The sequence below is a fragment of the Adiantum capillus-veneris genome, chromosome 8 (genome assembly GCF_014529385.1).
Source record: "Adiantum capillus-veneris isolate H3 chromosome 8, ASM1452938v2, whole genome shotgun sequence".
NCBI classification, from domain to species: domain Eukaryota; kingdom Viridiplantae; phylum Streptophyta; class Polypodiopsida; order Polypodiales; family Pteridaceae; genus Adiantum; species Adiantum capillus-veneris.
In genome coordinates this window covers 35,769,674-35,782,882 of record NC_140938.1, presented here as the reverse complement: position 1 = coordinate 35,782,882, position 13,209 = coordinate 35,769,674, and positions in this window count along the sequence as shown.

The following is a 13,209-nucleotide window of genomic DNA, read 5'->3' as shown; positions in this document are numbered from 1 at the left end:
TAGAAGACCTATTTGATAATCTACAAGGATCGAACTACTTCAATAGGATTGACCTAAAAAGTCGCTATCACCAAATAGGATAGTTGATCAAGATATTGTAAAGACCGCCTTTCACACTATGTTTGGTCTTTATGAATACATTGTCATGCCTTTTGGCTTGACCAATGCACTAGCCATATTCAACCGCTTGATGGAGAAGCTATTCAAGCCTCACCAAACCTTTACTGAAGTGTTCTTTGATGATATCGTTACCTACTCCAATTCATTAGACAAACACAAGCAACACCTCCGAGAAATATTTCAAGTTCTAAGAGAGAATAAACTTTATGTTAATCAAAAGAAAAGTGAGTTTTTCTTGCAAGATATTCAGTATTTAGTTCACATTATCTCTCAAGATGGCATCCAAATGGATCCATCAAAGTTAGAGGTAATAAAAGCATGGCCTAAACCAAGGAACCTTGATGAACTAAGATGCAAAGAATCTCAATGCTTAGTACAATACAAGTTTTTGAGTTACCCATATGATCCTGGAGGAGGTCATGGGATGACAGGGGATACAATTGCTTTCACAAGTTACCATGAGGCTGGAACATACCGGAGGATGTGCAGGTTTAGAGGGGGTGGATGTCGTGCTGTGACACGTACATAGTGGGAACGCATGTTGGGTGAAAGCATGTTAACATGTCATGCTTTTTCATGTCCCAGACAATGCTAACTAGCACAATCTTGACATATGCTAACTAGTACAATAACTTGAGCTACATATCCAAGATCTATGACATATGATATATCAATAGAAAACACTTGAAACAAGGAATCCAAATGTACAACCTCCGACAAATTTTGATATTATTTGTAAAAATTTTACCGGACGCCCAACTTTTCGAATATGTGCTAACTTGAAACTGCTAACTAGCACAAAAAGCGTGACAGGTTAACATACTCTCACCCTGCTACAAGATCTATCTTGTAATTGTTTTAGATACATAATTATGTTTCCTATAATGTACATATGCATATTCAAGTATAATAATAAGCCTTCTTTCTCATTCTATTATTTTTCTCAAGGGTAACCTATTCTTACTTTACCATCAGAAAATACTATGGGAAAAGCGTCAATAGCTCCGCCTCTTTAACTTGAGGCAAAAAAAAACATTGATTCTTTATTTCTACTATCTCATTATCATCTCACACCTTAGCTAGATCTTATATCTAGGGTAAACTCCAATATATATATATTCTATGTATTTTTTATATTTTTCTTTTATTTCTTTTTAAATAGCTACTAAGGGGGAATCAAATCCTAGTGGGACACTAGGTGGCATGATTTCAAAGATACACTTATTTTAATGCATTATTGCAAGCATGATTACAAAGCTTTATCAAGGAGAAATGTCATGCTTTCATGTGGCATGAGGTGTCCTTTGGAATCAAATGAAAGTCTAAGCTAAGGGGACCATAGGAAGACTTTTGTTGCCAGAAATGGACCCTATTTTGATGATTTTTTTACACAAGGTTCCAATCCGAATTGGAAAACGATTTAAAAAAGAAAATCGTAGCTAATGAGCTGAATGTTCTGCCCATATTTTTACTTTTTTATTTGGAGCCACGATTGAGGAGATATGATCAAAATAGTAGACCCCAGTCTGCCCATATCATGCAGGGACAGCTCATTTCCAACTTTTCCAGTTTCTGTTCACACTGGCTCTTCTCTTCTTGTGTAAACCCTTGGGGGTTCCATTCAACTATAAAATGGGACCTCTTCTTCCTTGAAAAGAACTCAAGCATTCAAGCCATTGGGATGAGAGGAATTCATGAGGGAGGCAGTAGTAATGCCAAATTGTACTTAGTCATTAACATAAGCCTAAGCCTACACTTTCTCTTAGAAGAAGACTAGCCATTCTTGCAACAAGATAACCTTGGAAGATCAAGTCTAATCAAAGAAGTTCTTGCACTTGGTGTATCAATCAAAGTGGAATTATCCACTCTTCTTCTCTCTCCATCAATAATGGTGCCGAAGGGTTTGTCAAGTAAGATGCGTTCTACATTAATGTTTTCTTGATTTCTTGTTGTTTTCTTTTTCATCTCTAATCCTACATATATATATATATATATATATATATATATATATATATATATATATATATATATATATAATCTCATCTCCTTAACCAAACCTATCCCTCTCACTCTTAGTAATTCATCCTCTCTACAAGTTTTAGGTTCTCTTTGCTGTAGGTACATCTCTCCCCGTAGTATCTTTATTGCCTACGGGCAAGAATAGGGATTGGGAGGGAAACTTCTCATCTCTTCACTTCTCTCATATCTACATTTCTCACATACTATCCTAGATTAATAATCCACATGATGATAATTTCTATCGCTTTCACTCTGTACGATCTATTAGAATTAACGTATGGATTAGCTGTAAAATACACTTTTGGCCCAGAAAGGCTCAATGAAATACTTCTATCACCGGATCCCATTATACTACCTCTCTTAGACTATAACTTTTCTTTTGACGTAAGCATAGTTATCTTGCTATGAACCAAGAGGATTTGTATACACAATTAATCCTCATCACTAGAAAAAACATATATATTATGGTAAGCACAAAACTACAATTTCGAAGAACGATTCGTAGCCTATTTGGTCAGCCAAGATTGAATGCCATTAACTCATCTATTAACCCTTTCATATTACCCATGATACGATATGACCATAGCTTTGATGTTTTCATCTTTGTGTTGTTTTGATTTTCTCTTTTGTGTTCTTTCTTTATGTGTGTGAGTGCAAGAGAGAAAGAGTGGAACTTCTTTAATTGCACTTCCTTCCAAACGCTAGTTTTCCAGGAATCTATGGTTTAACTCCTTCATATAGTTTTTTGGAAGTTCTCTCACAAACTCTCACAGCCATAAGCCCGGTGCTTTCCTGGCAAGACCGCAAATTTCTCGACAACGAAGACCAAGCTCTCCGACAAACAAATGAGGTGGGAAAATTTTCTTTCGCAATTTCATTTTCATATTGCTCATATTTCTAGCAAGCATAATCAAGTAGCGGATGCACTCTCAAGATGGCTGAGAGTGAATGCGGTTTCCATAGAAACTTACAATGGTCTATCTTCTATGATAATGAGTATGCTATTGATCCCAATTGTAGAGATGTGATTTCAGCCCTTGCACTAGGGAAGAAAGAGGAACCATTTACTTTACAAGATGGTTATCTTCTCTATGGCAATAGACTATGTGTTACTAACTCCCTAGGTGAGAAAGTAATGTATGAATCTCATGCTCCTCCTTATGCGGGGCATAGAGGGATTTAGTCTACCCTAAAAGGGATTGAAACATATTTCTATTGGCCTACCATGAAAGCAAACATACAAGAGTATGTTTCTAAATGTGTGGTATGACAAAAGACGAAGTTTGATAGACGGAAGAAACCTGGATTGTTTCAACCTTTGCCAATCTCTAATTCACCATGGGAGAGAATATCCATGGATTTTATCTTTCGATTGCCTAAGTCTATCCATGGGATTATGGGAATATGAACGATAGTAGATAGGTTTAGTAAACAAGCTCATTTTATACCTGTCAAAAAGATTATCAAAGCCCATCAAATGGAAACCCTCTTCATATCACAAATCTTCAAGTACCATGGCTTTCAAATGTTCATAGTGTCGGATAGAGATCCTAGACTGACCAGTAATTTTTGGACGGCTCTCTTTGAGAATTTAGGGACAAGGCTAAACTTCTCTTCGGCCTATCACCCGCAAACAGATGGCCAAAGTGAAATAGCTAACCTAACAATTCTTGATCTACTAAAAGCCTATGTCATGGAAGTAGATCAAAGGTCCCAATGGGAGAAGTACTTACCCTTAGTGGAGTATGCCTACAATAACACTGTAAAATACTTCCATGGGAAAAGCACCTTTTGAGGTAATTGATGGAAGATCAAAAAGTCCCCTGTTGTTTAAGGTACACGGAAAGATCTTTGCTGCAAATGAGTATAGCCAAGACCTACAGGAATATTTCCAAAAGATTAAGGATACTATCTCTATCTCATAGCAAAGGCAAAAGCTGCTGACAAGCACAAAAGATCCCAAGCCTTTAAAGAAAACGATTGGATCTTACTCAAATTTCCCAAGGCTTAATTAAGGCACACGACGGGCAAGAATCCTACCGGACACCAAAAGTACTATGCTAAGTTAGCAAAAAGGTACTATGGTCCCTTCCATATTCTTAAGCCAATCAATGAGATGGCCTATCAACTCAAATTGCCCAGAAATTGGCTCATACACAATGCTTTCCATGTGAGTGTACTAAAGCCTTACAAAGGAGAGCCACCACAAGAACCAATTATTGAAAACCCACCGGAGATCGAGGATCAAGAAGAGGTGCTGCAGCTCGAGTCCATTCTCCGACATGAAGACAAGGTATTAAGAGGTGGTAAGACTATCTGATGATATTAAGAATAGGCGGTAAGAATTATCTTTTTGAAGATGCTAGATGGATGCAAGGCATACAATTAAAGGATAACCGAAACCTTGTCAATCCTTACAACGCTTCCCTAGAGTAAGCAAATGTACAAATTTTTAAAAATGAACAAAATTTTTGTCTTATAAGACTCTCTTTTTCTTTATTGTGCACAAAAATGAAGTAGTATGCATGCTTAGATCAAGTTTGCAGAGACGACGTCTCCCAAACACAAAGTAGAGCTTGTCACTCTACTATGGAAGATTGATAGGACTAATTTGAAGACATGCTTGCGGCAGCTTAGGCTCTCAAGCACCAAATAGACTAGTCATCCATTCTGAAACGATGTCGTAGGGTAACATAGGGATCCTCTACCCGCTCGAAAAAGGACTAATGAATATGATTTATCTTCTCTGCCACGTAGTCGAGGACGACTATAATTTCAAGAGAGAGGTAATGTCATAATAATTAATATATAATTCTCATAAATGATTTTCTCATGTTAAACTGATCATTTTATATGGAGAAGTGTCAGGGAAGAAAAATCTAGGATATTGGTTAAGCAGGAAGAGCGGCCACAGTAGGGATCAAAAGGAGAGAAAATAGGGATCCAAAGGTGGGGGGCATCTGCAAAAGAGCAATGTGCAACAATGGGATTCAAAGAACTTAAGGTTCAGCCCATTAAGACTTCTAAAATGCTAAGGTTCTAAAATTCAAAGGTTGTGTCGAAAGGTCAAAAGCCTAGGAAAATTGGATGCTTTGTGTGTGCTCAAAAAGTCTTCATGCATCCCTACATAGGAGGGGCGAGCCCTAGAATTAGAAGATCAGACAGAAACACACACACACACTCCAAGCTCCTTTACACAAAGGGAAAGAGGGACATATGTTAGCTCCCTAGCCCAGATGCCCACAAGGTGTACTGAAATCCTATTGGATGGCCATGGAGGTGGACCAATGAGAATTAGTCTAGAGTAAATCTAGTTTAATTAATTTAAAAACACTTAAGAAAAGAACCAATAAGAACTAAGCTCTCTAGAACACTATTGGACAATCTCCCAAGGGGTCCAATGAGCATTCAGCAGCCCAATGGCTTGCCTGATTCCTATTGGCCAGGAGGCAAAGGGGTCCAATGAGAATTTAGTTGCATTTATTAATTACCTAAAGCTCTCGCAAAAGGGGAAAGAGGGACACATTTTAGAAGGCTATCACTTATGCTTCTTAATACTCATTGGCTAATCCTAGAAAGGGCCAATAGTGTTGCAGCATGAGCAAATAGCGAGAGGGGTCAACCAAGAGAGAGAGAGAGAGAGAGAGAGAGAGAGAGAGAGAGAGAGAGAGAGAGAGGGGGGGGGATTATTTTTTCAAGGCGTTATCCACACACACTCACACAAACTCATGTGTGAAGCAAGAAGACTCTGTCCCTCCTTCTCAAGCTTTAATGGAAATGTTATCACCTACTCCAAGCTTGTGATAAGGGAGGCCTACACCAACGACTCTTAGCTTTGTGATGCAAATACAACCCAGAGCCAAGATTCAATGCATTCTCATCTCCTCTACCATGCTAATTACTAATCTAACCTATGCTAATATGAGTGATTATGTGAGGAGATGTACATATTTCTTGTCAGACTACTCCTTCTTCCTCTCAATCTACTCTCATACCCCACTAGCTCTCACCATCTTCAAAGGTGTCGGAGGTCTTGGGTCTGAGACCGTGAGGGAATTGATGTCGTGTTTAATAAGTGTCGTGCTTAGTGCTTGAAGTTTCCATCTTCATTGCACTAGCTAGTATAGAAGAAACGCAAAGAATTGTATTGTTAAATGTCTCTCTTGATGGGAGAAACCATAATACAAAGTCTTTTGAGGGGGGACGGGGCTCAAATCCGGTCCTCATTCTCATTAGGAATTTATTCTAATGAAATTCTCACTATGGTCATGCTATTTTCCGCTACACACAAGTTACTAGGCCATTAAATGTTACATATATAGCTTAAGTAGATACTACAGAAGCTATTATAGCTACATAGAGATCTTGACCAACTATCACAGAGCTAGTGTGTAGAACACTAACTCCTTAATAGGTATATGGTAGCTATGAAGCAGCTATGGGCTGGTAATAGCTACCTCATACTAGTAAAATAGCTAAACATTAGCTATTGGTTTCTTGTAGGGTATACCTTCTTATTCCCTTATTGAAAATATAACTATTACCTGTGTAATAGGCTATAGCTGCTAATAGCTGTCTGATTCTTGTTTAATAGTTGTACATCATGTTGAAAGAAATCTTCTAAACAACATTAGGTTGCTATTTTCTTTTTTAGCTAGTTGGTTATTGTTTTCAAAAGGTTACCTTTTTTTTTTTGGCAGCTTTATGTCCTCTCAAAACAGTTGATAGTGTTCCAAGCACCTTTGTCTTCACTCCACTCAAGAGCTTAGGTGGACTTGGAATGCAGTCGGTGGAAATCACAATCGTCTCTGAATGTTGGGGAGAATCTTCAACGAGGTTTTCTTGTAGCCAGCTAGGTAGTGAGGTTATCTTGCAACCAGTTCCAGGTATTGTTTGCAAGCTTTAGCCAATTAATTTCTAACTACTACACAATTATTAACTAGCTTGAAGGTACTTACTACTTTTTATCACTTATTCTATTACAGTTGCAAAGATTCTTGTAGCAGAGGCAAAGGGAGATGCCACAAAGGACAAGGCAAAACTGCAAAAGCCTACAAAAGGTGGGAGGCAAAAGAAAAGGTTGCCTATGAGGTCGATTGTAGTGGCACTTGAAGCGGACAATGAAGATGTAGGCAGCGATACATTCATGGAGTAAGGCACACTTGATGTTGGGGAAGATTGTGCAGACACTCTACAAGACATGTTTGCACAAGCAAGAAAAAGGAAACAAGGTTCGGCAAAGCCACCACCCAAGAGATAGAAGAAAAACGTGGTCAATGTGAAGCTTCTCAAGATGGTGGGGATGCCGCAATAAAAATTTCCATATGGAGCTCCATCATGGAGTATAACTTAGTGAATCGTTTTTGAGAACGCTTCCCTGGTTTACGTGCAGTGATGGAAGGATATATTGGGCCGTCCTTGTGATGTGCTCCAGAGGCACAAGATAGAGGACAAAAAACCTGTTTTCTTCAAGCATCAGGACAACTTTTGGAAAAGGTCTACTGGTCAATTTGGGCCTAAGAATACTGTACTAGTTGATGACATTGCATACAAGTGTCTATTTTATTATGATGGTAACATTTGTATTGTGCCAAAGTTTGGCTCCCATGATGATACATGTCAAAGGCCCTTCCTTATGTGCAGGCTTGGCCCATGGCCGTGGGAATACGTACAGTCAGAGGACAAAGAAAACTTTGTTGCTAGGGGAGGAGATGTGTCTAGCACTTGGGCAGGAATCTATTGTACTAAATTTAATAGATAAACATGGGAGCAAAAACCTTGAGTGTTGTAGTTTTTCCAGATTAGGCCGTTTTGAACTGAAGACCCTTGACAATATTATAAAGGAGGCAGATGACACAGTGGGGGACTCCAGTGTGCAGAAGGAGGCCATAAAGCAGGTGTGGGACCAGCCAGGTACAAACGGCTTGGACAAAAGTGTTTGGGCACATTGATGCTTGGGCACATGGATTGGGACATTTTGTAGTTATTTGTTGATTGCAAAATTTTTGTAATTATCTTGTACATTGTGAAATTACATAAATATCTCTTTTGGATTAATTTCAATTCTCTATTTCAAGTAAATCATCTTTAAGCCGTCTCTGGTGTGAGACCTACATGTATGCTGAAGGTAGTGTTGGTTAGGAGTCTTTCCTATCTACCTTTGTTTCACTCAATCAAAGAAGTCCACAGTTTTTCTTTAGTTGTCTTTCTTAAATAATGCATCAAATTTTCATGTACAATGTAATTTGGAGAGAGGCATATGTGGTTGCATTTGGAGAGAGGCCTTCACTTTGTATTTGACAAAAACGGTATAGATCGTCTTGACCTTGTCCTCATTTAGCATATCCTGCAATCAATGAGTTGCAAGGGACAACACCCTTGACAGAAAGCTCTATCAAAGCTTCTCATGCTTTTGTGAACCCATCACATTTGACGTACACACTAGCGATTGTGTTTCCTATGATGTGTGTCTTTGTAAAGTAACCAAGTATTGCAAATCTCAGTGTGTGTACTAGTAACACGTTCAAAAGCCATATTACTGGTTGCAAAATCCTTGATGCGGGACGTTTTTCATGGTAGCCTAGCTTATATTTGTATGTAGAGGACCAAGTTTCAGTGATGATACACCAAATATAGATTCCCACCAGATTTGGTGTACATATCGATTAAAGAAACGTACACACAAAGAGTTCATAATTTTGCAATCTATTAGTGAGTTCTTTATCGTCAAGGATTGTTGTGCTTTTGCAAGGATTTGATTTGGTGTATACTTTAAGCTTCCTTACCACAACCATGCTAGGCATAAAGTCACTCACTTTGCATCTGCTGAAAATAGCCCAGAGCTTCTTTGCCAAAGTCAGGTTGGCATATGGTGCTATGTGCTCCTAGCAACAACATTTCAGACAGGAAGCTCATTAAGGATTTCTTGTGCTTTTGCAAGAATGTCACATGAAGTATATATCTTTAGCTTCCTTACCACAACCATATATTGGCATTTCTGCAATCACTGCACTCCAACAAACAAAACCCTTGAAAGGAAGCTCATCAATAACTTATTTTTTGTTTTCTTGAGTTCACCCCTGTCAGGATCTTGCGCGACGCTACAGAATTTTAAGGTGCAACAGAGGTAATGGAAGTAGGAGAGAGGATCCAGCAATCAATGTGCTCCAAGAGACAACATTCCAGCCACACTCACCATAACTGCCTACCAAACACTACAATCAAGAATTTTTTTTGCATTTTTCATTAATCCCTTAATAGCAATGTAATCAAGAATTCTCTCACCCATGTCAATCTCTTGTACAACATCACATGCATTCAAGTCACAAGCATAGGTATGGGATTTGTAGAGGCTTGCACTCCACATCTGTTGAAAAAAACCCAGAGCTTCCTTGCCTTAGCCATTTTGGGCATATTTGGCAATCAACACGCTCCAAGGGATGACATTTGGACCAACAAAGATTGACAAAATGGGTGATAAGACTTGTTTGCTCATAAGAATCCAAATGATCTAGATTACATCTCCTATGGCATGCTATTGCATACAAATTCAAAGTCCTCCGGCAAGATTTGATACAATCCCATAGCACCCTAGAATTTTTTCATTGGGATTTTAATACAACTAGCAAGATGGGAGTACATGAAGCTTGTAACAATAATTGTCAGACTACTTATAATAGACGCCCTTCAAAATGTAAGACCCAGCTTCAACACACCACCCCAGCTGTCGACTTCATGTGTTTTGAGAATCTCTAATGTGTGGGTGCATTTGATTAGGTAAAAATCAACACCTTCTTTGCTTCCCTCCTTGGCATTGATAGTAAAGTTGTCACCCACTTAGATTGGGTCACTCAATGCTTCAAAGTGCCCTTCATAAGCAGGATCCTTCAATCTGTCGTCTCCATTTGCACCGACACTTTTGGCACTTTTGTGGAAGCTCGGGCTAGACACATGCGTTTTGTTACTGCATTTCCTCCACTCGATGTGGATGCATGCATTACAATAGCAAGATAGCTGCCTTAATGCGATGGAGCAACCATCTTGCTTGGATTAGCCCCAAACTGAATGCATGGAGTGTGTATTGGGGATCTTGTCACAATCCTAGCTATTCTCTCATGACACTTCTCCAAGATTTACCTCCCAAAACACACGCTCTACCTGCTTATGCTTGGACGGATAGTGAGCAATGGTTCCATCAGACTAATGTTGGCAATGAAATTGCACAACATCAGCTACGCATCTGAGTACAATCCATTTCACTTCAATTGCTTTTGTATAAGTTCCCTCTTCACAACTATCCATGCCCCATCATGTTCTCCTTTTCCGTGGCCACTTCCAAAGAAGTTCCACACCATCACTTTCCCTGTCAAACCAACATATCTACCAACAAAATAGAAAGGCCTCTTTGCCTTCAATTGGGATGTCGCCCCATTCAACCAAACCCAGTGCTGGCTAATATCTAGGCCTCTATCTTTTATCCATTACCAATGTAGCATAAAGCAGTGTTGGACAAACAAAGTGTCATGCATCTTATCATCAGAAATGAAAAAGTGCAAAGTCTTTCTTAATTCACCTGAATCGACATGGTAGTAGGTAATCTGTACAAAAATGGTGATCTGAATGGAATAGTAATGCATTGGTTGAATGAATAATTCTCAGCAAACTCTCATCTTCTTCTTCTTCTTCTTCTTCTTCTTCTTCTTCTTCTTCTCTCTCTCTCTCTATGTGTGTGTGTGCGCGCGCACTCTCTGAGTTGCCTATGACTTGGACGAGCTTCCCACTAGCCATTTTGAGCTCTACTTTGACTGTTTTTGATTTCCTGTTTGTAGTATTTTTCATGGGTTTTCCTCGTCTTGAGGTTTCCCTTTCGTAATTCAATCTGACATTACTATATATATAAAAAAAAGGCATGCATGCGTGCGTGAGTATTTGTGTACAAAAAGTGGGGTAAACCCTTTGCATTACATAAGATCAACATATACAAGAGATATGGGAAAAACCCTGAAAGATACACAATGAGATACAACAACATCTTCTATAAAAGGCCTGATGCAACAGATACAACAACATCTTTTATAAAAGGCCTGATGCATGCTTTGAACTGCTCAACCTGCCATTGATACACAACGTCATGTTTGGTGAACTTTTGAATATGCGTCTTGATTACCTGTAATAACCCAACAGTGCTCATATCCTGGCATATAAGCTCCTTTATTTTCTTCTTCTTTATGCCTTCGCTGTTTCTTACTTCCACATCCTCCAATAATTTCACTTTGGTGGTTCTTGAATCCTTGAGAAGCTCCTATGGATATCATACAAATTCATCCAATAGAAATAAACTATTCACACATATAAACAATTAGGCAATTCTCAATAGCTACTAACTGGCAATGTTATATAAAAATTATACATAGCTACTACATGGCATGCGCTTTCATTCATACCTATGATACTTCCAATAGATGGATGGGATGTGTGATAAACTTCTTTTGACCTGTTCTCTTTTGACATATGTCCTTCTTGTTGGGGGACACACGAGTCTCAAGAGTCTAGAAGTTCTCTACCAAATCCTTGACCTCCTTAGGTATGTGACTTCTTGGAAGACTTTGATGAATATCACAATGCACTATTCTCAATTTGCTAGAGTAGCTGGTATCTGGCTCCATACAAGTTCCTTCTATGAACGGAAAGGAGCTTGGAGGAAGCATTAACATTAAGCCCTCGTGCATCCTCTTGGTATTTTGAGCTCACAAGCATCAGCATGGTAGACCTCTTGAGGACATTTCATCTTCATTTTGTGGCCTCTTCAAGTATTGAAGCATGTTCCGGATATTTGCTATGAGTGTGTCTGCAAAACTTGGTGTTGGTGCCTTATCACCGTGAAGGTCTTCAACAGTGAAGGATGTTGAATCATGAGCTTTAAAATGTCTTTCTTAGCATTCATGTCCATTGCATTTTTTTGACGAAGAATATATCGTGCAATGTCTTTGGCTACCTCTGCTCTTTTTACCTCATCGTTAAATTTCGGACAGCCTTGTGGTTCTCCTTCATCCGCGCTGTTTCTTTGGCTACTTCATCCAGTTCTACTTTAGAAATGTTACATTTGTCTACTTTTTTTTTCATTCTAGCTCTTTTCTCTCTCTTGCGGAGGGACTCATATTCTCTGATTATCATGTCCTACTTCAAGAGATGGAATGCATGAACCTTTGGCAAACAAAGAAGAAACGCATGTCATTGAGACTTTTCCAAACAAGAACACTCAAAAAGAGAGGAAAAACTCATATTGCCAAAGCACCTGCTCCATATTATCCCCTTCAATTAATGCAAGCTACATTATTTCTTCTATTCATCCACAAAGCAAGAGAAAGAAAAATGGTTACGCATATTCCAACTACGAAGAAGAAGGAGGCCACAAAAGTAGTTCTGATCTTAGCAAGAAAATAGAATTTGATTGATTTAGATGCTATGAATCAACCATTGATTTAGATGCTATGAATCACTTAACTAGATTGAACTCTATGGTTTAGTTAGAAGTGGCTACAAGAAAAATAAGCAGAAGCTTATCAAGAGGAGCCATGTTCCTAATTTTTTGGTTGATGCTGCAAGAAATGTTTCTCCATGCCCAGAAAATAGAATTTTCACATTGATAGCTTCACCTTAACTTGTGTGTGTGTGTGTGTGTGTGTGTGTGTGTGTGTGTGTGTGTGTGTGTGTGTGTGTGTGTGTGTGTGTGTGTGTGTGTGTGTGTGTGTGTGTGAGAGAGAGAGAGAGAGAGAGAGAGAGAGAGAGAGAAAACAAAAGGCTTGTGTGTGTGTGTGTGTGAGAGAGAGAGAGAGAGAGAATGAGCTGCACAAACAGAACAAGAAGAACGGTTGTAATGTACCCACTATCATAATTTAAGTTTTTACTTTTTAAATGTTTTCACTCCCATAAAAGAGCTTCCTCACTCCCCTAAAAGCTATGTCGCGGACACAGCTTTGGTGTCCACCCTAATATGATTAATTTTTGTCTGCATGTGTCTCACAACAAGCCCACCCAAGCTAAGTCTTTTATGTCTTTCCAACCATGCCT